The sequence below is a fragment of the Panthera onca genome, chromosome A2 (assembly GCF_046562875.1).
Source record: "Panthera onca isolate mPanOnc1 chromosome A2, mPanOnc1 haplotype 2, whole genome shotgun sequence".
Taxonomy (NCBI): domain Eukaryota; kingdom Metazoa; phylum Chordata; class Mammalia; order Carnivora; family Felidae; genus Panthera; species Panthera onca.
This window is the reverse complement of record NC_138340.1, coordinates 21,605,108-21,631,117: the sequence shown is the minus strand read 5'-3', so window position 1 is coordinate 21,631,117 and position 26,010 is coordinate 21,605,108. Positions and strand designations below refer to the sequence as shown.

Below are 26,010 nucleotides of genomic sequence, written 5' to 3'. Positions count from 1 at the left end.
CCCCCTCAGTACTGAATCAGAGGTAACCATGATACCATGGCTAAATAGCTATGAAGTGTGAAGCATTAGTGTCAGGAGTTTCAGGAATGCCAAGTGGAGTGAGCTCCCTGCCCTGGAGAAGCTTACGGTTCTGTGGTAAGACATGCCACGGAATAGCTGGTGTTTAAGTGCTGTCAAAAGAGGTACAGAGTGCCTGCCGTGGAATGTATTTTGGCAGGGGTGTCGGAGGGGCTGATGTCTTACAGGGTATTGTTTTGGGAAATCATTTTTGTGGGAGGAAAGGTCAGGGAATGAGTGATCAGTGAATACTTATTCATATATTGTATTGTTAGTGTAAGACTTCCTGATAAACTAAATTATTTGGTTTTGTAATGGAGGAAGTGCTCAGTGTAAAGAAGAAAATAACCCTGAACTTTTCCTTTAAAAATCCCTTTCCAAGCCTTTATCTTTAGCGCTGTTTCCTCCTAAAAGCTTTAACCCTGGTGAGATTCCTTCTAGCTCTTTCTCTTTGAAAGCAGTAGAGGAAGCAAAGAGCTAGCTCTAATGTTTCCTGGGCTGTTCACATCTGGAACTTAGGCCTACAGGGACCCACCTGGAATTGGAGGAGTGTGTAGTAGTCAGGATATGGGGGTGGAGGGAACACTCATCCTCTGGCTGTGAGCTTGCAGCTTGGCAAGAGTTATATTATGTCCTTAGTGGGCCCCAAACTTTGTACTTTATGTTATCTGTTGAGCTCCCGTATTTGCTCTTTAATTGCTGAGGGAGCTTATTATGTTGAGTGCTTATATGTGAATCATTTTAACTGTTTCGATTTATGGTTCTCATTTTGTGAATCTTCCCTTTCCAATACAGGTTAATCTTAAACTTTTTTTTTATTATTAATTTTTAAAATAAACTAGTTTCGGTAGAATGGTAATAAGGGGACCACAAATGTAAGTTTATGTCAGCTGACTAGAGAATTTTGGTGGGGTAGGTTGTAGATGAAAAGAAGTGCCTGTTTGTTAAAGCTTGTTACTTTTCCTATTTATACTTTCTGGGTGTTTGTTTGTTTGCTTATTTATTTATTTATTTATTTTTGAGAGAGAGAGAGAGAGAGAAGAGTAAGAGAGCATGCATGTGCATGGGGAAGGGGCAGAGAGGGAGAGAGAGAATCCCAAGCAGGCTCTGCACTGTCGGCACAGAGTCCGACTTGGGGCTCCATCCCACGTACAGTGAAATCATGGTCGGATGCTTAATGGACCAAGCCACCCAGGTGCCCTGCTATTTATACTTTTAAGTGCTTGTTTGAGAAGTAAATATTACCTTGGCAATTTGGTTTTTTTTCTGTTTTTAAGTTTTTAAAGTTTGTTTATTTTGAGAGAGAAACGGAACGAGTGGGGAAGAGCAGAGAGAGAGAAAGAGAGAGAACCTCAGGCAGTCTCAGTCTGATGGGGGGCTTGAACACACAAACCGTGAAATCATGACCTGAACTGAAATCAAGAGTCCGATGCTTAACTGACTGAGCCACCCAGGGGTCCCAGCAATTTGCTTTTATATGTGGTGATATTTGTAGTACTAATGGTCAAAAGTTAATTTTTCTTTAAATAATTTTAAACTTTATGCTTTCTTAGGAGTGATGAATTACATTTTGGGGCAGAACTTTCTCTAAAGGACTGCACATACGTCGCTGCTCCAGCCATCCATTTGGGGGCAAGCTTCGTTCCCACAACACAGCCCAACACCTTTAACAAGCAAAATCCATTTCTAAGTGTTGGCAATAATTGTTATAAAGCTTGTGTGCCAAAGCTGACTTCTCTTCTTTGGTTCTTACCTCGTCTCACTTCTGTTTATGAATGGGTCTGAACTAGTTTCCAGTCTCATGTTCAAAGCAGACCCTTTCAGCAGGGAGGACTATGAGTGGAGATAGTGGTGGCAGCAGTTCGCAAAAGCCCAGCATTACTTTGGGGCTGGACATAAGGGTTCTTTTGAGAGGCTGGAGTTACCAAGGAAAACTGAGAATGTGTTCAGGACCCTCACTCTTAAACATACAAGAAAGTAAAAATATATTTCAGAAATATTGCCATCCACTGTTAAACTATGTTTTGGTGCGTGAAGAAAGACCAAGCTTCATTTATATCTAGGCTTTATTGCCTTCATCCAAAAATTAAGGGAATGGGACTTTCAGATTTCTTCTAGTTTTAAAATTCTTCACTGCAGGCGCTTGGTTGGCTGAATCCTTGAGCGTCTGATTCTTGACTTTGGCTCAGGTCATGATCCCAGGGTCATGGGATTGAACCCCACATTGGGCTCCCCACTGAGCGTGGAGCCTTCTCTCTCTCTCTCTCTCTCTCTCTCTCTCTCTCTCTCTGCCTGTCTCTGGCTCATGTGCGTGCTGGTGCTCTCTCTAAAAAAAAAAGAAAGAAAAATTTCTCATTGCTTTCTAGAAAATTTACATATGATTATTTTTCTCTTAGAACTATAGTTAATAATGGGGCACCTAGGTGGCTCAGTCAGTTAAGCGTCCAAATTTGGCTCAGGTCATGATCTCGCGGTTTGGGAGTTCAAGCCCCACATTGGGCTCTGGTGGGACAGCTTGGAACCTGGAGCCAGCTTCAGATTCTGTGTCTCCCTTTCTTTCTTTCTATCCCTTCCTCTCTCTCTCTCTCTCTCTCTCTCTCTCAAAAATAAATATTAAAAAAAAATTAAAAGAAATTAGCTAATAAGGTAATACTTTAATCTGGTCAGCTAAATTTATAGGTACTATAAATTCTGTATTTCTATATTGCTTCTTTACATTTGTATAAAAATATTATAACCGTATCATGTTATACATAGTTTTTCCCTGTGTTGACTATTGCAGAATGTTAATTTACAATTTAATTTTCTTTGGCTAAAGCTATTATATTCTCACTGGGTAGGAGTCCTATAGGAATTTCTATTGTGTGAATTCCAGCAAGATTCACGGACCAGCCCCTGACTTTTTAAGGATCAGGTAGGAGTTCACAATCTATTCAGAATTTGCTCAGCGTCCTCATTGTCACCACCTTGGTCCTAGCTATCATCCAGTCTCCTTTGGACTGTTTCAGTAGTCTCCTAACTGGTCCCCTGCTTTCTGCCCTTGCTGCTTCCAAGTCTGCCCTTGACACAGAGGGATTCTGTTGACAGCTAAGTCATGTGATGTCACTCCTCTGCTCAGAATCTACTACTATAGCTAATGTCTTTATTGTATCCTACAAGGCTTCGTGGCCTACCCCCCCACCTCTCAGACTTCCTCCCTTTATCTGTTCTGGCCACGTAGGACTCCTGCTTTTCTCTAGCAGGCAAGAAGGCTCCCTCCTTAGGGCCTTTGCACGTGTTGTTCCTCTGCCTGGAATGCTCTTCCTGTAGATATGTGCACGACTGGCTCCCTCACTTCCTTGGGCTCTTTTCCCAAAAATCACCTCCGTGACCTGTGTATCTAAAATTTCAGCCCTCCTCCGCTTCATATCCCTGCCCTGCTTAGTTTACTTTTTTTTTCTCCTAAGCATTGATTATCTAACACTGTGTGTTGTATTTATGTTTTATGTATTATCTCTCCCTTCCACTAGAATGTAAGCTCTTTGAGGACAGGGATTTTTGTCTGTGTTGTTTACTCCTGTGTGTCTAGCACCTATAACAGGGTCTGGCCTATGGTAGGTGTGCAGTAAAAATTTGTTGAATGAGTGAATGAACAAATGAATATTTCTTAGCACAGAAATAGCATAGGTTCACCCTGGTCTGTGAATTATATAAATTCTGAATTTAGTGGACTGTCAGTGTCTAGTTGGAAACCACTCCAGGTGCTTCAGTCAAAAAGGGGTGTATCTCTAGGAACTAGATAGAAGGGCTGGAGGAGCAAATGGGGAAGGTGGTATTACTAAGAGCCCACACACCCCCATTTTGATTTGATGCTGCTGGAGTTCACTATCACCAAGTAGGAACCTGTCCTCCTCTTGGGGCTGCTGGCAGAGCCTCATGGGGGAACCCAGCTACAGGGGCCTGGAAATGTAGATTTCAGGCCCGCTGATTCGGGGACAGTCTAGAAGGGTAGGCTTGGGACTAAGTACTGGCACAAACTGTCCAGCACAGGGGGTATTTATGTAATTCATTTGGGGAGATAAACTTAGCTGTAGGACAAACTAAATTGAGTAGTTTGGGCTGTGATGCCAAATTAATAGCACAGGGTAAGATTTGAGATCATGAGTGAAACATAGAAAGCTAAGAAATCCCAGCTTAGCCTAGTCACATCCATGTGTTGAACCGCAAAACTGAACTCAGCTTCTAGAAATGGAACACGACAGGAAACATATCTTTACTGTGGCCATGATCTCTTAGCATGATTAAGTGCTCATTTCCGTGAGTTCGTTCAGTAAATCTGTATTTAGGCCCAATTGTGTCCCAGATTAGATCTTTGTCACCTAAAGGATCATACTGGCCTCTCCTAATCTGATTACAGACTGGTTACTCAGAGTCTTGCTGTCATTTACAGGCCTAGGATGTGACAGGCTTGTATTTATGGTACCTCTGACCAAGTGCTCCTTTCTCTGCTGCCGAAATTGTCCCTCGTTCCCCATCCCCCAAGACCAATCACCAGCATTTTCTTGCTCTTCTCCCTTCCTTTCTCTTCTGACTTTATAACAAGGGCAACAAAGTCTAAATGTATTTGATTGCTAACCATATTCATGTTCAGTACTCATCAATATTTATGACATTGATCTATCAATAATAAGCTTATTTTTATTAGGATGATAGCATTTCTTAAAGTTTATTTTTGAGAGAGAATGAGCGAGTGAGCAGGGGAGGGGTAGAGAGAGAGGGAGAGAGAGGATCCCAAGCAAGCTCCGCACTGTCAGTGCAGAGCTCTACGTGGGGCTTGAACCCACGAACTCTGAGATCATGACCTGAGCCGAGATCAAGAGTCAGATGTTTTTAACCAACTGAGCTACCCAGGCACCCCTAGATGATAGCATTTTTAATCTCTCATGATGTGGAGGGAGAAAATAGTGGAAATGTTAGGAATTGGTGGGACCCCTGTTCCCTTTGCCCTTTTCCTCACTACCGTAGGCCCCAATTAAGACTGGCCCAGGGATTTAGGTTGAGTGTATGTTTCTTAGATGTGAAGTTTGTCATTGGTAGATCAAGGAACTAACTCCTCCCCTCCCTGCCCCCCCAACAAAATGAAATCCTGTGCAATGGTTATATTTATAGATTTGGAACTCTACCATGATTTTGTTTTTTTATGAAATTCACATCCTTTTTTCTCCTTAAAAGCTGAAATTCTGAGGGCTATTAATGTTAAAAAGGTCTCTTCAGAGCGTAATTTATCATGTTTTTTTTTTGGTGAGTTAAATAATTTATGTTCAAGTACCAGCTTATTTCATTCATCAGATTATTTTTGATTTCTGTAATGCTGATTACTTTTATTTAAGGATGATCCTGTGCTACTTGTAAACATAAATTAATGAATCTTTCATGTGCTGGTTTGGATCCGTCTCATCATATTCATGGATTCACTTGTAAGCATGTAATCGATTTCTTAAAATTGTATCTAGTTCAGTCCCTAACTTTGTAATAGGATTTAAAAATTATTTTCTTCATCCAAACAAACTGAAAATATGCTTCTGTTATTTTTATTTTCCTGCACACCAGAATAATTTCTATAGCAAAAAAATTAACTGGCAGAGCAGCTTAGATCCTTGTGTCCTTTGTGTCACCAAATAAATGAAGGCTTAATATTTGCATCTCTACTGACAACCGTAGCATTTTATTGAATGCTATAGAGATGGAATCCTTGCGAGGAAGGACTGTACTGAGGGGTGGGAGTGACTCTGGCCTCTGGTGTGTTTGCCTGTTTAGTCTTCTGAATGTCCTTTTCTGAATTTGAAACACCATGTTAGAACTATTACCGCATCAAAATTCTGTGAGAAAAATGTTCTATTTGAATTTAAGCAAAAAACACTTATTTTCTTCTTCTGCATGCTTCCCCTACTTTCTCCCTTCAAATGGTTTTATTCCTACCCTGAAGTTGGTCTGGTTTGGAACCGTGGTTATTGGAAACTCTGTAGGAAGGTGCTGGGCCGACAATGCAGGGGCTGGGAGGCTGTGACCCAGAGCAGGTGGCAGGGCAGTCCTGCTTTCCTGTGTCCTCATGTGTTCCCAAGGAGTTGATGTCTTATGAAAACACCTTTAGAACCTGTCGTCAATTCATTTAAATTAAATCTCCAAGTGGCAAGAGAGTGCACTTGAGCCAGGAAAATATCTGTGACCCAGAGACACTTACTTTTGACTTCTTAGAGGCATTTGCTTTTATTTATTTAACTTTTTATTTTGGGACTTTTTTTTATTATGGGACATTTTATTTCATTTTATGTTTTTTAAGTTTATTCATTTATTTTGAGAGAGAAAGAGAGCGAATGGGGGAGGGGTAGAGAAAGAGGGAGAGAAAGAATCCCAAGCAGGCTCTGCACTGTCAGCGCGGAGCCCAATGTGGGGCTTGAACCCATGAACCATGAGATGACCTGAGCTAAAGTCGGCTGCTTAGCTGACTGAGCCACCCACGTGCTCCTATTATGGGACGTTTTAAACATACACAAATGAAGAGATAGTAATATGATGTACTCCCATTTACAGATAATCCCACATTAATGCTTTGTTATTTTAGAGGCATTGTAATGAATTTAGGCATAAAACACTTGGATTTTATATTTTCTTCTTCTTGGCATTGTTTTTTTAAATCATTTTTTAAAAAGTTTATTTATTTTGAGAGAGGGAGAGAGAGAGAGAACAGGCGTGTGTGTGTGTGTGTGTGTGTGTGTGTGTGTGTGTGTGTGTATGTGTAGGGGAGGGAGCTGGGGGGGTGGCTCAGAGAGAGGAAGAGAGAGAATAGCAAGCGGACTCTGCACTGCAGAGCTCAGTGCAGGGCTTGATCTCACAAAGTGTGAGATCATGACCTGAGCTGAAATCAGGAGTCAGATGCTTAACTAAGGCACCCAGGTGCGCCTCTTGGCATTATGTTTTAAGCAGATTTTTCTCAGTTTACATTACAAGTTTAGGAGTGCCCTTGTAACTCCTGTGGCTAGTTGTAGAAAAGCAGTAACTGAGTTTGATCTTTGAATGAACAGAAATGCACTGAGTCAGCTAACATTTTAATATTTGTCAACTTGCTTTTACAAAAGTAAATTCTAAATTACTAAGCCAAAAAAAAAAAAAAAAGAGTTCTAGTACTTTTTCTTTGATTGTCCTTTAAAAAAAATTTTTTTTAATGTTTTTATTTATTTTTGAGACAGAGAGAGAGCATGAGCAGGGGAGGGGCAGAGAGAAAGGGAGACACAGAATCTGAAGCAGGCTCCGGGCTCTGAGCTGTCAGCACAGAGCCCGACGCAGGGCTTGAACTCACGGACTGTGAGATCATGACCTGAGCTGAAGTCAGATGCTTAACCGACTGAGCCACCCAGGCGCCCCTCTTCCATTGTCCTTTAATTTATTAATGACTATGTTCTGTATCTTAGAATGCTCTAAATTTTCTTTTGCTGCTAAAGTATGATACTAAAAAAGACAGTAGTCTAAGAGAAAAACTTATATTGGTTTTGATGAAATAAATCTTCCCTACTGCATACCTTACCATCTGAGGCAGAAAATTAAAAGACAATTGTAGACTTTATTTTTTCTCTTATTTTAAAAATAGTTTTATTGAGATATGATTTACATATCATAAAGTTCACCTGCTTACACAATTCATTGGTTTTTCGTATATTTACGGTGTGCCACTATCATCGTAATCCAATTTTACAACATTTTCATTATTCCAGAAAGAAACTTTGTACACATTAGTGGTTACCTCCTGTCCCTGTCCCCCTCCTTCCTCAGCCCGAGGCGATCTCTACTTTTTGTCTCTTTAGATTTGCCTATTCTTTTTTTTTTTTTTTTTACATTTGTTTATTTTTGAGAGACTGAGAGAGACAGAGCACAAGTGGGGGAAGGGCAGAGAGAGAAGGAACACAGAATCTGAAGCACGCTCCAGGCTTGAGCTGTCAGCACAGAGCCTGACGTAGGGCTTGAACTCACAGACTGTGACATCATGACCTGAGCCGAAGTCGGAGGTTTCACCGACTGTGCCACCCAGGTGCACCTAGATTTGCCTATTCTTGACATTTTGTATAAATGATAGACATGAATTTTTGTTATTGGCTTCTTTAATTTAGCATGAAGTTTTTGAGGTCCATCCATGTTGTAGCATGTATCAGTGTTTTATCTCTTTTTATTGCTAGACAGTATTCTACTGTATGGATATATTTTATGTGTCCATTCATCAATTGATAGACATTCTGGTTGTTTCCACTTTTTGGTGTTATAAATAATGCTGTTATGTACAAGTTTTGTGTGTAATATTTTCTTGGATAGGTATCTAGGAGTAGAATTGCCAAGTCATAACTTTTTTAGAAATTGCCAGACTTTTTCCAAGGTGGCTGTGTCATTTTACATTCCCACTAGCAATATGTGAGAGTTGTAGTTTCTCTATATCTTTGCTGATATTTGTTTCTGCCTGTCTGTCTGTCTCTCTCTTTTTGTTTACAGCCATACTTGTGGCTTTAATTGAGGGAATAGATATTAAAACACAGTGAAATGCGAAGAAAAAAAAAACAGATTGCGCACAAAGAAGAAAAAACACAGTGAGATATCATTACACAGTCATTAGACATGCCAGTAGTTAACAATTGACTAGAAAATGAGTAGATGGAGGTCTCTTGGTTTTTATATGACTCCAAGATGATTTTGGCATTTTAAATGATTATTGAGGTGAGGTTGCTTTATTTAAAAAAAAATTTTTTTTTTTTTAAGTAAACTCCATACCCAGTGTGGGGTTGGAACTCCCCACCCCAAAATCAGGAGTCTCACGTTCTACGAGGTGAGCCAGCCAGGCCCCCCAAGATGAGGTTGTGTTACGTTTTCGTTTTGGGGGCCCTTCCACTTCATGATTTCTCTCTGCTGTATTGAAGTTGATGCCAGCTGTGTCTGTTGATTTATTCACTCCATCAACACTCAGTGAAGGCGTGTCTGCTCTCAAGAGTCCAGTCCCAAGAGAGCCTAGGACACCCCTGTCAGGCCTAGGACATCTGATTTTGTGATTTGCAAATAAAGAATGTTGTAAATGGCTGTACAGTTACAAGGTAGGACTAGATGTGCTGTTTTTCTTCAGAACTTTTTACCAGGGAATACCTGTTGCCCGTGACAACTCTTAGGTGGATTTTTTTTATTTATTGTTAAATGATTCATTGGGTAGTGTGGTTCTAAAAACTTTCTGCAAAGTGGTCTGTATTCTTTCCTGAATTGGGGCTTTAGAATGTGCAGTAAAATATCTAAGAGGAAATGATAGAAGATGAGGAAATCCATTTGGAAAAAGTTTAAGTGTAAAGATTATGATTTTTTTTAATTTTTTTTTTTAATGTTTATTTATTTTTGAGACAGAGACAGAGCATGAACGGGGGAGGGTCAGAGAGAGGGAGACACAGAATCTGAAACAGGCTCCAGGCTCTGAGCTGTCAGCCCAGAGCCCGACGCGGGGCTCGAACTCATGGACCGTGAGATCGTGACCTGAGCTGAAGTCGGATGCTTAACTGACTGAGCCACCCAGGCGCCCCAAAATGTATTTTTCTGCAACAGAAATTTGTAAAAATGTTTCTGATAAAAGGCAGAGGGAAATGGTCATCAGTTCATCATTTTTTACCCATTCTTTTGTTGAAAATCGTTAACACGTCTTTAAGAAAACATCTCTTCTTTTATGTAAGGTAAGATGGTATCAGATCATGTTTTGTAACCGGTGAGGTTTGCATCCTGAGTTCATGACTCATTAAGGATGGTGAATGTCTGTTATAGTTCCAGTTAGCTCCAGAATCTGCAAGGAACCTGTTATCTGGAATTTGTTTATCTGGTGGCATAGTTCTTGCATTGTGTTCAGTATTATGAAATTTTGAAACAGTGGTGGATAGAAAGGTGAACTTAGCAGAATGCTTGCCTCTGGCTGGCTCTGAACAACTCAGCCACGAATGTCATCGAGAGTTGTACTCATGATGCCATATTCTGCCCATTCTTGGTTTAACTGTTACTTATGATTCCCTCTGTTAGAAGGATTTACTCTGTATGTAAAGGATTGAAGAAATGAATTTATTATTTTGAATACACAGTAACGCATGAGTTATAACTTAGCACTTTTTGTGAAGGGGTCAGACTATATCCACTTAAGACTCCGTACTGAGAGCAGATGGAGAAAGATTTTCCATCGAACCGGTGGGTGTTTTTGCTAACATTATAATCAAATCCTAGAGCAAGTGTCTAGATTTTTTTTTTTAATATTTTTAAGTAGTCTCTATACTCAACATGGGGCTCAAATTTACAATCCCGAGATCAAGAGTTGCATGCTCCACCGACTGAACCAGCCAGGCATCCCAGCAAGTTTCTGGATGGTTTTGATTAGTCTTTTGGATGGTTTTTTTTTTTTTTTTTAATTTTTTTTTTCAACGTTTATTTTATTTTTGGGACAGAGAGAGACAGAGCATGAACGGGGGAGGGACAGAGAGAGAGGGAGACACAGAATCGGAAACAGGCTCCAGGCTCCGAGCCATCAGCCCAGAGCCCAACGCGGGGCTCGAACTCACGGACCGTGAGATCGTGACCTGGCTGAAGTCGGACGCTTAACCGACTGCGCCACCCAGGTGCCCCTTGGATGTTTTATTTATAATAACATGATTTCAGTTTTGGGAAAGTTAGTATAAAATATTTAATTTCTTAATAGCATAACAGTCTCTGTGTTTTTGTATTAGTCTCTTTAGCACTCCATTTAAAAAAATTTTTTTGTCACACTTATTTATTTTTGAGAGACAGAGAGAGACAGAGTGTGAGTGGGGGAGGGGCAGAGAGAGAGGGAGACACAGAATCAGAAGCAGACTCCAGGCTCTGAGCTGCCAGCACAGAGCCTGATGTGGGACTTGAACTCATGAACCGTGAGATCATGACTTGAGCCAAAGTTGGATGCTTAACCGACTGAGCCACCCAGGCAGCCCAGCACTCCATTTTGAGAGACTGTTTTCCAACAGTAAAGCAGGTGGAATATGTTCTAATAAGTATATGTTAATTTATTATATTGATAGCTGAACTCTATTTGTCGGTCATGGGCTTGAACTTGCAAAAATGAAAATGTGGTTGTCACTTTCCTTTAGTTTGAGCACCTCGAATAATAAGAAGTGTGGGCCCTAACTCTTGACCTTTGCGCTTATTGGTCAGTGTTTTCCTGGTCACTAAGATAAACAAAGCATTGTGAGAACTGCACAGCATGCTGTCCTTTTTCAGTGGCAATTAAGTCTTGTTCACTTGCTGCCCAGATATCTGAATTTACACTTACCTGCCCTTCATTGAATTCACTTTGTATTTACCCACTCTCTCCTCAGCCACCTGCATCACAGCCCCTGCCTGTGGCAGCCCTTGGAGAGCCTCCTGGAGGGGAGGTTGCCAGAGGTCTTCACTTTGGCAAGACCAGCGCCCTTTTCTCAGTCTTCGTTCTCCCTTGAACTTCTTTCTACTTGGCTTTGTCGGTGGCTCACTCTTGGGGACAAGAAGTTTTCTTCTTACCTCTTGGTTTCTCTGTGTAGTGTATACAAAGTGAGTCATCCAGTGGCTGACAAAGTGTTAATTTCTCACCCCTCCCTGCCCTTATTTCACCTCCTTTTCTTCATTCTGTGGTCACTCCTGGAGATTTTGATATCCAGCCACCTGTGCTGTGCCGATGGACTCGTCCACCTGCAGCTCAGCCTCACACTCTGTCTCCTGCCATCAACTGCTTCTGGGATGCTTCGTCTGGATAGTGTCCCAGTGGAGCACACCAGAGTCCTTGCCCATGCCCCACTCCCAAATCTCAGTTCTTCTTCGCTGTTTGGCCTTTGCCGTGATACGACTGGGAATCCTCTTTGATTTTTCTCTTATCTCCTACTTTGAAATGTCTCTCAAGCTGTCTTTTCCTTGCCATTCTGAGGCCTGCTTCTCTGCGCCAAGAGCTCATACCTGGGCTAGTCAGTACCTTCCTGCTGGTCTGCCTCTAGTCCTAAGTGTCCTATAATTGTGTGTATGTCAGGTGACAGATTAAAATCTGGTACTCCTCAAGTCCTTCCTCGTCAGTACCTTTTTGGAGTATACAGCTTTCGCATGTTACATACACTCTTCTTTGTGGCCTTGTTATTCTGTATACCAGGAGACTGATTTCTCCCGCCACCTTACATGCAAGCATATACCCCCCCACCCCACGCCTCCCACCCCTGCCAGCTGATGCCAGCCTCATGTTACTTTTCTGGCTTTTGCATGCTGCTTGCTCTGTTGGGAATGTCTTCTACCCTTTCCTCTGGCTTTCCAAGGTTTTTTCCATCCTTCAAGGTGAAGCTCATGCTTTGATTTTGATAAGCTGTTTGCAGCTATCTTGGCTCACAGTTAATGCTCTTTTCTCTGTGCAGCTTTTTCTAATGCCTTGCATTTCAAAGATTCTCCCAGTGGTTCTGTCCCTAATTGTAAAATCCTTTAGGGCAGGACAAGACTGAGCTTTGTAACTTGCTTGGCTATCCCTGGGGTAGTGCCAGGAACAAAGGAGATGCTCAGTAGTGGTCACAGGTAAATTGTGAGAATGGTCAAGAAAACATTGTAAACAGGGGCACCTGGGTGGCTCACTTGGTTAAGCGTCCGACTTTGGCTCAACTCAGGTCATGATCTTGCGGTTCACGAGCTTGAGCCCTGCATCAGGCTGTGTGCTGACAGCTCAGACCCCGGAGGCTGCCGATTCTGTGTCTCCCTCTCTTTCTCTCTGTCCCTCCCCTGCTTGTGCGCTCTCTCTCTCTCTCTCAAAAATACATAAACATTAAAAAAAAAAACCTTGTAAACATGTTGGTTTCTAATTGTGTTGGTAAATACTGGGAGACAGTTCTAAAGATATGAAATGGATGTTATAAGGTTAGTGGTCTTTGCCTAGGATAGTTTTATCTTTTACTTGGTGTCCTTTGTTGATAGGATATAGAAAATATTATGGGATTAAATTTCAGTAGGGGAAACTTTGAGCACATTCTGTATTTAAACATCTTGTTTTATGAGTTAGGTTCTATATATATTGACAGAGGCCCTTTTGCCACTTTCAGAGTCAGCTACTGTAAAACAAATACTATGCTATAAATAAAATGTCATTAGGCAGACATACTATATTTTGTTTGACAAATTAAGGGAATGTCACCTTACTTTGAAACATGGCTCCATGTGCCCCCATGTGTATTTTTCCTATTTACTTTGTGTAAAGAAAATTAAGCAAATTCCTGTATAATTTCCTTTCCCTAAAGCATCTTAGGAATAGAAAGGGCCAGGGGCGCCTGGGTGGCTCAGGTCACGATCTCGCGGTCTGTGAGTTCGAGCCCCGCATCGGTCTCTGTGCTGACAGCTCAGAGCCTGGAGCCTGCTTTGGATTCTGTGTCTCCCTCTCTCTATGCCACTCCTCTGCTCATACTCTGTCTCTCCCTCTCTCTCTCAAAAATAAATAAACACTAAAAAAAAAAAAAAAAAAAAAAAAAAGGAATAGAAAGGGCCTACCAGCCCAGCTCAACACAGGGTTGAATCAGGACCCATGAGCTGTTTTCCCCTGGCTGGACAGACAGGAAGCAGTGTGCATTCACTGCCTAGCTGTTCCCTCTTGATATCTGTCTCCCTTTGCCTTCTCCCCCTGCACTCCAGGCTGTAGGAGCAACTGAGAGCTAGAATAGTTTTCTGATTCTTCTCCCTTTCCCAGATGTGCCCTGCTTGTTTGCTTGACCACAATGAGAGAATCCATTGTTTGAGCTCAAAGGTTTCTATTGTCCTTCTCTTTTAGTATTTAAGTTATTCTACCTTGTTACTTGCTTCTGTTTTCTCTTCCACTAGTTGAAGCAAAGGGATAATGTTTATGTCTATAGTGGCTACACAACAGAGCACAGTATAGAAACCAGAAAATATTTGTTGAATGAAACTCATGTTGTGTTTAAAAGCCAAATTTACTCATAGAATGGAGGATTATATTATCCGGCACCAAACTTTTTTTCCTGTATTCTCTCAAATTCTCATCAGTTATCAACTTTGTTGTTCAAAACCAAGGGTTCTTAAGCTTTTTGATATTCATGAACCCCTTTGGTAAGCTAGTGAAGTGTATAGACCTGTTCTCAGGTTTTAAACAAATGAAATATATACGATCACAAAGGCAGTTAGTTACATAGATCTGTAACACCTGTAACATGATATGAAAATATCTGTTCTTTCAGTGGTGACAGAGTTACAGTTACTGTGAATGTTGCTGTGATTTGTTGCCTACACTCATGTTTGAAGGCAATCTTTGGTGCCCCTGAGGGCAATCTTAACTTTAGTTGGAGGTTAATGAAAACAGGTGTCACAACTTCCTCTTGTTCATATTCTCGGACCCCTGAGTTCTCTTTGTAGACCCTAGGACTCCAGCTTAAGAACCTTGCTGTAGGGACGCCTGAGTGGCTCCATTGGAGAAGGAATGTGACTCTTGATCTCTGGGTTGTGAATTTGAATCCCACATTGGGTGTAGAGCTTACTAAAAGAAATAAATAAACTTCTAAAAAGGTGGGAATAGAGGCACCTGGGTGGCTCAGTTGGTTAAGCATTCGACTCTTGATTTCGGCTCAGGTCATGATCTCATGGTTTGTGAATTTGAGCCCCATGACGGGCTCCGTGCAGACAGTGTAGAGCCTGCTTGGGATTCTTTCTCTCACTCTCTCTGTGCCTCTTACTGCTTTCTCTCTTTCAAAATAAATAAATAAACTTAAAAAAAAAAAAAGGTGGGAATAAGAGAACATACAAAGGTAGGAAGACATTTTAAGAAATTTACCTTATTTATTAGCACTGTTGCTGATTTTCAGTAAACAAGTCTACGATAGGAGAGTGAATATTGTAAATTGCTGAGAATATTGATAGATTTAGGGGTTAAGTAATTTCTGTTTTATAGTGATAACATTTTGGGAACATGGGAGTAAAGGACTAATAGCTTGAGTGTCTAGGGCACAGAAAAGCTTTTATTTGTTTGTTTTTTGTTTGTTTAGAGATTGAGAGGATAGGTGGGGGAGGGGCTGAGGGAGGGAGAGAGAGAGAGAGAGAGAGGGAGGGAGGGAGAATGAATACCAAGTAGGCCCCCCACTCAGTGTGAAGCAAGATGCAGGGCTCAACCTCACAACCATGAGATCATGATCTGAGCTTAAATCGAGAGTCAGACACTTAACCAACTGAGCCGCCCAGGTGCCCCCAGAAAAGCTTTTAAACCTATACATGTGGTGTCTTTCTTTTTCTTTTTTTTTTTTTTTAATTTTTTTTTTTTACGTTTATTTATTTCTGAGACAGAGATAGAGCATTAGTGGGGAAGGGGCAGAGAGAGAGGGAGACACAGAATCAGAAGCAGGCTCCAGGCTCTGAGCTGTCAGCACAGAACCCGACGTGGGGCTCGAACTCACAAACCGGGAGATCATGACCTGAGCTGAAGTTGGATGCTTAATCGACTGAGCCACCCAGGCATCCCCGCATGTTGTGTCTTTCTTAGTCATGTTTGGAAACAACAGAGATGGCATATAGTGGGAAATTCGTGAATTTTGGAGTCAGGATTCTAAATAAGTTTCTCAGTCTTGCTTGAGCCTTGGTTTCCTCGCCTGTTCAATTATGATAATGCTTGCGTCTGAGTTTTGTGAAGATGAAATGAGAGCATGTGCAAGTGATCAGAGCTCCAAGCCAGTGCTGGTTTCTCTGTGATGGGAGGTGGTTCGTCTCTGCATAGCAGGAGTCCAGGGTCTTATTTCCTATCTTTAAAGCAAGAGTATTGTAACAAAGGGATCTTTTGTATCCCTTTAGCCTGAAAAGTTGTTTGGTGTTAGTAAGCGTACTTCTCAGGTTTACCAAGATGCCAGCTTACCAGTTAGACACAGCTGTGAATCAGTTGCTTGGAGCAGGAGAGAACTAACTAGTTTTGAGTGCTATTAACCGGGAAGGCACTCTCAAACATGCCATCTCATTTCCTCCTCAGAGCCACTCTACGAAAAGGTGGCATTCCCACTTTATAGCCTGGAACATTGAGACCCAGACAGTGAAAAATCTTCCAAGGTCATGAATTTGTATGTGATGAACTGGAGTTTGAAGTCGGAATTACTATGTGTAAAGCCTGTTTTTTATTATGCAACACTATTTCACATTACTTCCCTAGTAACCAGATGTGAGACTCACTGAGTACTCTTCATACAAAGAGAATCCTTTGTAGGAAGAATTCTTTCCTCTGTTGGAGAGAATATGTGTGTGTATTTTTTTTTTAAACCACATATATTTATCTACATATGCCAAACCTACAACCTACTGCTGAAGGTTGGAGAGGTAGGGAAGATTTCTGTACTGTACATAAACTTTTCTCTGCTTTTTACTGTTTCAAAAATTGTTAAGTATTTTAAAAATAATTAGTATCTCTCCAAACTGAAAGTAATAAATATAATCTTCATATATACATATATGGGGTGCCTGGTTGGCTCAGTCAGTTAAGCATCCGTCTCTTGTTGGTTTAGGCATAGGTCATGATTTCATGGTTGGTCATGGTTTCCGTGAATTCAAGCCCTGTGTCGGGCAGTGCAGAGCCTGCTTGGGATTTTCTCTCTCTCTCCCTCTGTCTCTGCCCTTCCCCCGCTCACACTGTCTCTGTCTCTCTCAAGGTAAATAAACAACAACAACAAAAAAAAAAACAGAGAAGCACCTGGGTGGCTCAGTTGGTTAAGCATCCAACTCTTGATTTCAGCTCAGGTCATGATCTCATGGTTTGTGGGTTCAAGCCCCATGTCCATGCTGGCAGCACGGAGCCTGCTTGGGATTCTCTGTCTTCCTCTCTCTCTCTGCCCCTCCCCTGCTTGCAGTCTCTCTCAAAAATAAATAAACATTAAAAAAAAATAAACTCAGGTTATGAATTTTTGGCAGGAATATCACAGAAATGATGCTGTGTCTCATATCTTATTGGCAATTAGTATTTTTATAATTAGTATTTTGTGGGTATTTTGAAACTATCCCATTCCTCATCAGTCTTTCAATTAATTTATCATAAATTTATATCAATATGGACTCATTTTTTCTGTTCTTTTCAGTGAAGTATAATCTTGCTATCCTCATTGCTTATATTGATGTGTAAATCATCCCAGATTTGGCCGGTGGGAGCCCTCTCAAGCACACTTTCCATTATTCTCTGGAGCATTTTCTTGCTTTCTGCCACAAATGTTCTAGGCCAGGGTTTCTCACCTCAGCTCTGTCAGTGCTCATGTACATAGTTATTTTTCTTAGTATCCAGTCCATTCTGCAAGAAAATAGAAAATTTTTGAAAAAATACCAAATGTTAACCTTTTTTGTATTCTTAGTAATATATCACTCAGAGTGACTTTCTGGTAACTTCTGTGAAGGTGGGAGAACCTGCTTTACTTTTGTGCAGTTTTTTCTTTTCCCTTCTGAAGGGAAAAAGAGGTATTGTAAGAGGTACTTAAGGGAAAAAGTATTGTAATTGTCAAAGCCTTTTTATTGTCAGAACAGTCATTTAAAACAAAGCAGAACAGGGGCACCTGGGTGGCTCAGTCAGTTAAGCATCGACTTTGGCTCCGGTCATGAACTCACGGTTTGTGAGTTTGAGCCCCACGTCGGTCTCTGTGCTGTCAGCTCAGAGCCTGGAGCCTGCTTTGGATTCTGTGTCTCCTTCTCTCTCTGCCCCTCCGCCTCTCATGCTCCCTCTCTCCCTCTCTCTCAAAAATAAATAAAACATTAAAAAAAAAAAAGCAGAACAAAATAAAAAACATTTTTGGTTGAAAAAGCATTTTCATGCCGTTGGAACAAGAGTAGAAAAAGAAATATGCTCTTCACTTGCTACCTCATCTATCACATATGTAATGAAGATCTACTGGAGGCAGGCACCGAGTGGAGCCCTTTGCAAGGCTACAGGCATACCGGGGCAAACAGAAATCTACATGGTCCCTGCAGTACCCTCATCGAGCTTACAGTCTAGTGGCTAAGAGATAAGTAGTCACAGAAACATGGAGTGACAGTCACCAAAGGAAATGCCCCGAGCAATGATTCTTATATGTGAAATGACACATGTTCCACTACAAATTGTTCTGAGGGTAAAATGAGATCATTTAAGCAAAAGTCCTTTGTGAATTGTAGATGTGTTACGAAAATGAAGTATTTCTGGTGTCTCAGTTGGGTAAGCATCCGACTTCAGCTCAGGTCATGGTCTTGCTGTCAGTTAGTTCGAGCCCTGCATTGGGCTGTGTGCTGACAGCTCAGAACCTGGAGCCTTCTTCAGATTCTGTGTCTCCCTCTCTCTGCCCCACCCTTGCTCATACTCTGTCTCTCTCTTTCTCTCGAAAATAAATAAACATTAAAAAAAATGAGGTATTTTTTTCTTGTCACTTCCTTTTCTCATATTTCTGGTCTTTTTAGAATTACTAAGGAAGCACCCCCTGAACCAGCTTCCAGGCTCTTCCTCTCTGTCCTGAGCATCACTGCCTGTCTCTCTGGGTGCATGCTACCACTTACTTTCAGGTCACTTAGCCCTGTTCACAAACCTTGAGTGTGCCCGTATTTCCTTCAGATTGGAGTCCAACCTAACTTTCCAGTCTTACCCTCTTTCTTGTCTTGAAGTCCTCAACCCAAACCAAACTGGTCAAGTTGCTGTGTCTGAGACACACATTGCACTTCCCATCTCTGTGCCTTTGCTCTTACCCTTTGCCTGGAACGGTGTTCATCTTCCCTGTTTTTCAAAATTACATTCTCATCCTGGACCTGGCTTTTAAACCACAGCCTCCCTGTACTTTACTCCCGTCGTACGTACAGTCTCTCCTGAGCATTTAGTAGTCCTCATTTGCCCTCTTTTGTGCTTTTAGGTTTTTCTCAACTGACGTCCAAGCCCTCAAAGTATAGGGACCATATTCAGTATGTTTTTTCTATTTGATAAGGAAAGTGATCTGACTACTTTTAACCCCACTCCGAAGAATTTAAAAACAGAAACACACAAAAAAATCTGAATTTGCACTGAAAAAAGGTATTACTCTGTACTAATACTGCATTTTGTTAAGTCACAGCACATCTGACTTAACTGTCCTTTTGCCTCAGCAAAAGATGAATACTTTTGCACTGTGAGTACCTTGTCAAGAAACTGAGATAGTTGCGACCCCTTTTGTCCCTCCCTTTGACCCATTTTGGTATCAGGGATGGATCACTTCAGCTTAGCAGATGCATGTAGTGGCTGAGGTCAAGTTGGAGGTTCAAGGTGGTACAAGTGAATGATTATGCTACTCAAGGCTTGAGTGGCTTAAGATCCATGTACGTGAGAGATAAAGAAGTTTGTCTCAAAATCTCAGGAATTTGCCACTTGATTACCTACCATAAGTAAAAATGAAAATCAGGGGGCGCCTTGGTGGCTCCGTCATTTAAACCTCCAACTCAGGCTCAGTTCATGATCTCACAGAACCCGATTCAGATCCTCTGTCTCCCTCTCTCTCTGCCCTTCCCCTATGCACGCATGCACTCGCTCTCTCTCTCTCTCTCTCTCTCAAAAATAAACATAAAGAGTTAAAGAAAGTGAAAATCAGGATAAAACTACCTAAGTCATTAAAAGCAATTCATTAAAAAGAAGTAGAAAGAAATGCCCCTGAGTACTATGAAGGAAAATGTCCATGCTGTGAGAACATAAAACAGGAGGAACCATAAATTTCTGTTCCATTAACTAAATGTGACCTAGCAGTTGCTTCTTTTTTAGTTAAAATCCCATGTTTATAACTTCAGAAGATGAGTTTCCAATGATAGACCAGTTTTTTTCCTCTTACTTTTCTAGCTTCAACAAATTCATTGTTGAAAGAATACATGTTTGAATAAAAGAATGGTCAGAAATTGGAAATAGCCGGGTAACAGCGATGATCTTTTAGTCAATACATACTTGTTAAATAGCACTGATTTTCCAGAAAGACCTCTAAAATACAAACTGTGTTTTGGATGTTAGTCTTGGGAACCACCCGTCTCACTCCTCAAAATGCAGCAGTCTCTCCAGTAGAGTAATAGCACCGTGAATATCACAATGTCACTTACTATGCATCCTTTTTATTTCTGTGTTTAAAACAATTAATGGTCATGCTGCTGCTTCTTTGTTGTAACTTCTGAGAAGGCTGATTTATCAGTGTAATTTTACTTCATGGTTTACTTTTTATTATGGCAGTATTCAATACACAGAATCAGAAAATCCCATTACTGGGTTTCCACAGTTAGCAACATGTGGCTGGCTCATTTTATCTATACTTTCCTCTCTGACAGGTACACACAGTTTTGCCTCCTTCACTGCATCATTTTGCGGCAAATCTTGAGTATTACATTACTTCGTAAGTAATTCAGTATTTATCTCTAAACTTATGACTTTTTAAAACTATAACATCCTTTATCACATGTAAAAATCAGTTAATCTTTTTAATAGTATTAATATCCAGTTGGTATTGTCACTATTTTAAGTTCTTTTCTGTATGAAGATTGCAATTTGATTTGTGGTATTGGCTGTTATGCAGAACCTATAGAGGTTTTTCTCTTTTGAAACTAAGATATAAAAAGAATAGCTCTGTTTTTGGAATGAAAATGTAATATATTTTTGTAAAATATTTTGGGCAAAGACTCAAAACACACAAACAACCAGCTACTGGAAATCTATGTATAAATAATAATTCTGATTAAATTAAACTTGACTTATTTTATTTTCTTATTGTTTTTGTGCTTAATAACCTGCATCTTGGGGAAAAGAGGAGGCTGTTTTGAGAATTTTTGCTCCAGGCTTAGCAAGCTGGTGCTGACTAGGTCCAGAGTTGTGGGCTCATCAGCCCCATGGCTATAGGGCTTTGGGTCGCAGGCAGCGGTCTTGGACTGTGGGGTTTAGGGCCCTCAGGACAGGCATCGGTTTTTGCCCCACTTATTCTGTGCAGGGCATTTCACTTAAATGAGCACTTACTGTATGCAATTAAACAGGAGAGAATACTTCCTAACTACTGAATGTGGAGTTAATTTGAAATAATAATTTTCTTGCCTTTGTTATAATTCAGAAATAACACCGTATACAGTGCAATTAATATTTGAAACTTTCAAAGAATAAACTGGACAGTGACACAGAAAACAAAGCTTAAAACAGGTGGTGATCTTTTCTCCACTCATTTCCTTCCTTAGCTAGAACAGTAGTGTGGTTTCTGTGTTAGAAATGAAGAGCGACTCATTGGTGAGAGCATAGGGAATGTGAGCTGCCAGCCACTTTCTATTGGATTCAAAATGTTTGAAAGTGAGAGATTCTCTGCTCAGGATGACCAGAGGATTTGGAAAAATTGAGGTTTCTGGAACGTTGATAAATACATACGTACATACATACATACATACACATACACGTACATATATATATACGCACTTGTTTAGGTGTTATAGAACCCCTTTCCCCATGTTGATATTATTAATTAAATTGAGTGTAATAAATTGATACAGTCACACAACTATCACCACAATTTAGTTTTAGAATAGTTCCATCACCTCCCCAAATGATCTTGTGACCATTACCAATAACCCCTGCTTATGCCCTGGCCTCAGGCAACCACTGATGGCATTTTTCTCTACAGTTTTGCTTTTTGTACAGATTTCATATAAATAGAATCATACAGTATGTAGTCTTTTATGTCTGGCATATTTCATTTAGTATGATGTTTTCGAAATTTATCCCTGTTACTGCAAGTATCAGTAATTCATTTTATTGCTGAGGATTATTCTGTTGTGTGTGTCTTCACTAATAGGTGGCCATTTGGGCTGTTTCCAGTTCATAGCAGTGAGCACTTGTGTAAATGTTTTTTATGGTTATGGTTTTGTTTTGTTTTTTAAGTTTTACTTATTTTGAGAGAGCAAGTGCCAGCAGGGAAGGAGCAGAGAGAGAGGGAGAAAGAGAATCAGAAGCAGGCTCCACGCACTGTCAGTGTGGAGCCCGATGTGGGGCTTGAACTCACGAACTGTGAGCTCAAGGCACCAGCATTGTGTGAGAGCTGCAGTCTCTTTACATCCTTGTTAACTCTTGGTATTGCTAGTCGTTCATTTTAGCCATTATCGTTGGTATGTAATAATATTTCGTTGAGGTTTTAATTTTCCTTAATGACTAATGAAGTGTCTTTTCCTATGTTTCTTTGCCATTCATACATCTTCTTTGTTAAAGTCTCTATTCACATTTTTTGCCTGTTTAAAAAAATTGGATTGTTTATTGAGTTGTAAGAGAGCTTTTATATACAAATCATTTATTGGCAGATAAATGTTTTGCAAATTTTCCCCCCAGTTTGTGACTTTTTTAATGGTTAATATTTTATTCTATTATTATTATTTTTTAACTTTATTCATTTTGAGAGAGAGTGAGTGGGGGAGGGGCAGAGAGGGGGAGAGTGAGGTGAGAAAATCCCAAGCAGGCTCCACACTGCCAGTAAGGAGCCTGACGCGGGGCTCAAACGCAATGAACCGTGAGTGAGATCATGACTTGAGCTGACATCAAGAGGCAGGTGCCAAATCAACTGAACCACTCAGGTGCCCCATATCTTTTCTTTTCCTTTTTAAAAAAAAAATTTTTTTTAACGTTTTATTTATTTTTGAGACAGGGAGAGACAGAGCATGAACAGGGGACGGTCAGAGAGAGGGAGACACAGAATCTGAAACAGGCTCCAGGCTCTGAGCTGTCAGCACAGAGCCCGACGCGGGGCCTGAACTCACGGACCGCGAGATCATGACCTGAGCCGAAGTCGGCCGCTTAACCGACTGAGCCACCCAGGCGCCCCTCTTTTCTTTTTCTTAATGAAATCTTTGAATAGCAAAATGTTTTAAACTTTGATGCAATCCCAGTTTGTTATATTTTCTTTATTATTTCTGCCTTTTGGGGGTCATATCTAAAAAAAAATCTTTGGGGGCACCTGGCTGACTCAGTCAGTAGAGCATACTCCTCTGGATCTTGGGGTCGTGAGTTCAAGCCCCACATTGGGTGTGGAGCCTACTTAAAATAAAATTCTCTTTAAAAATAAAAAACAAAAAATGTTCACCAATCCAGGTCAAAAGATTTTCTCCTATTTTTTTTTAGGTGTTTTATAATTTTAGCTCTCTCTTTTTTTTTCTTTTGTAATTTTAGCTCTTACATTTAGGTTTATGATTCATTTTGAGTTTTTATGTATGGTGTGAAGTAAAAGTTGAGGTAAATAGTAAAAGTTGAAGTAAATGGTGATGTTTGTCCTGTTCCTCTGACCTCTCTCTTGGATCTAGAAGCGCCATCCATCCAATTCTGGTTTGATTTCCCACCACCCCCCCCCCCCCAAGACTTTTTCATAGTTGGTGTTGTATTCTTCCATCAGGGGATACGTAATGTTTCGGGTTGTCTTTTGTTTTGTGATTGATGTGAGCTGTTACTGATGGTCAACACTTAGATCCATTAATTGATTTTATTAGAGGCTCTGTTATTCCCTCATCATTTATTAGTTGGATTACTTTTGTTAAAAGAAACATCTCCTTCTCTTCTATTCTGTTACCCAGTGGTATAGTTGTGTATGATCTCTTTAATTACAAAATGCAGTGACTCTTAGCAAGTCGTTTGTGGTAGGTATTTTTTCTAATGCACCATTACCCAGTTGAATTGGTAGACAAACAGTTGCAACTGATAAGCAAGTTGAAGGTTTTTCTCTTCTCTCTGCATAAATGTCTTATGAACAGACCCTTCTGTTGGAAACTCTGTATAAGAGTATCCTTCTTGGCTTCTTCATTTGTAGGCAAAGACTGTGTGTATGGTGAATTATTGCTTTATAAAAGCAAATTACAATCTCAACCAATTTTTTTTCCAGCATAGTATTTTGTAATGAGCATATAGTAATTGCTTGCTTCTTTTTTTTTTTTTTACAGGTTTGATTTATGATGTTGCTGTCTCTTATGCTGCTTTATTGTTATGAAATGGTTTTCTGTTCTTTCCTTGATCTTAACTATAAATAAGAAAAGTTACAAAATTGATGTAAATTCATACATGTAAATGTACTTTTACTATTATTACTTTTTTCACTTTTTGTATCTTAGCCATTAACTCCATTTTCACAATTCTTCCTAAATGGGATGATGTTTTTCTTCTTTTGGCTGTCAGTGTATCTGTTTTAAACACTAATCTAATGATGTCACAATAACTTTGTAGCATGCTGTAAGTAGATACACTGTACTTTGGATAAAAGGGGCAGAGCTCAGTGAATGGAGGGGGGCAAGAGTGGAGAAGGTTTGTGTACTAATTAGCCCTTGAAGGTGTAGAAGTTTAGTGCCAGCACCTAAAGTTATCACGTGTTTGGTAAGGAGCTGCTGTGAATGTAGCAGGTATTAAAGCAGTGCAGCAGAACAGCTAGTCTGTGTCACATATACAATAGTCCAGGTTTCAAAGTAATTTGTATTAAAGTGGACTTTAATATGTTATGTAATGTATCAGATGTAACAGATTTGCCACAAATAAAAAATACTGCCAAAATGGGGTGCCCGGCTAGCTAACTCAGTTGGAAGAACATGTAACTCTTGATCTTGGGGTCATGACTTCGAGTCCCATGTTGGGTGGGGCTTAATTTTCAGAGTTGAGATGCTTTTCAATAATTATTTTAGTTTCTTGGCACTTTTTAAGTTAAAGGATGACTATAAGAAGTATTGAGAGTTGAGACTGGAATCCCACCTAATAGATGGCAGAACTATCCCCATTAATTTCACTGAGTAGACCACAGACTGAGCGCTTACAGCGGCTAGGCATGGCACCATAGAGACTGAGGCAGGAGTGGGCCTCAGGTGCAGGTGGGCCCCTCTAGAAGGGTCCAAAGGTGCTGTGGTCATTTTTAAGGGGGAGAAGTGAATTCTGGAATGTGTGTTTAGTTCTTTTCCCCTTCACGTTGTAGGGTATTCAGATATACCTATGATTTCTCTTAGTTTCTCCTAAAAGGTACCCTGGTTTTGCAAAATGATTGGCATTTTTTCTTTTTTTTTTTTTTTTTTGAAAGGCAGTGTTCAGACTTGGGAATCTGAAAATTTAAAAATCACAAACTGAGCTGTAACCACCTTAGATCTTGAGAATTGGCTTTTTTTCCTTCTGTGGCCTTTGTCATTTCCATTTAGCTCTCTGCTTCTACAGTTACAACCTCAGGATGCCAACTGAGATCCTGCCAAGAGAGCTAGCTTCTACCCAGACTCTGGGACTAATCTTCACCCCAAAGGAGATACATAAATGAATTGCTTAAGTATGGCAATAACTCACTACTGCAGCCTTACTGTTGAGTACGGTTTCCAATAACCAGATCCTTGCCATTTCCCCTAGTTATATAATGATTAAGTTGGTGCCTTGAACTCCTGAATACCAGTGGCTAGATTTCATTCTTGAAACTTAATTTCCTCAGTATTTCTTCTAAGTCTCTACAGAGGCCACCAGCCTATTTGCTTGTACCTGTTTATTATTCTGCATTATCTTGACCTGCATTATAAATTTTACTTTCTCACACCTACTTTTTAGCTTGAGAGTTCGTTCTTATTCCTTTTTTTTCTTTCTTGCACACATATATTGAGTATCTATTTGGAACTGGGCTAGAGAGAGAAAATAACCAAGTCCCTGACTTTAAGAGTAACCATGGGTATCAACATCAGCATTCCTTTTTTCTCCAATTAAAAAAAAATTTTTTAATGTTTTATTCTTGAGAGAGAGACAGAGCATGAACGAGGAAGGGTCACAGTGAGAGAGGGACACAGAATCCGAAGCAGACTCCAGGCTCCAAGCTGTCAGCACAGAGCCCGACATGGGGCTCAAACTCACGAGCCATGAGATCATGACCTGAGCCAAAGTCGGATGCTCAACCGACTGAGCCACCCAGGCACCCCATCCAGTTTTATTGAGATACAGTTGTCATATAA

General features: G+C 40.4%; 1 protein-coding gene across 16 annotated transcripts in view; it reads left to right on the top strand.

The window, feature by feature from the left end:
- The window catches only part of SFMBT1 (Scm like with four mbt domains 1), a 128,187-nt gene that overhangs the window by 19,106 nt on the left and 83,071 nt on the right, over positions 1 to 26,010 (top strand). For 4 of the 16 annotated variants that reach the window (XM_078442960.2, XM_078442963.2, XM_078442953.2 and 1 more), the window contains one exon: positions 20,374 to 20,438. The exons of 9 other annotated variants lie outside the window; for them this stretch is intronic. The gene's annotated coding sequence lies outside the window, so the exon portion shown is untranslated. Of the gene's footprint in view, positions 1 to 2,897; positions 2,972 to 19,900; positions 19,971 to 20,373; positions 20,439 to 26,010 lie in introns of all 16 variants that reach the window. 3 more of the 16 variants (XM_078442954.2, XM_078442955.2, XM_078442959.2) reach the window with 3 other exon arrangements.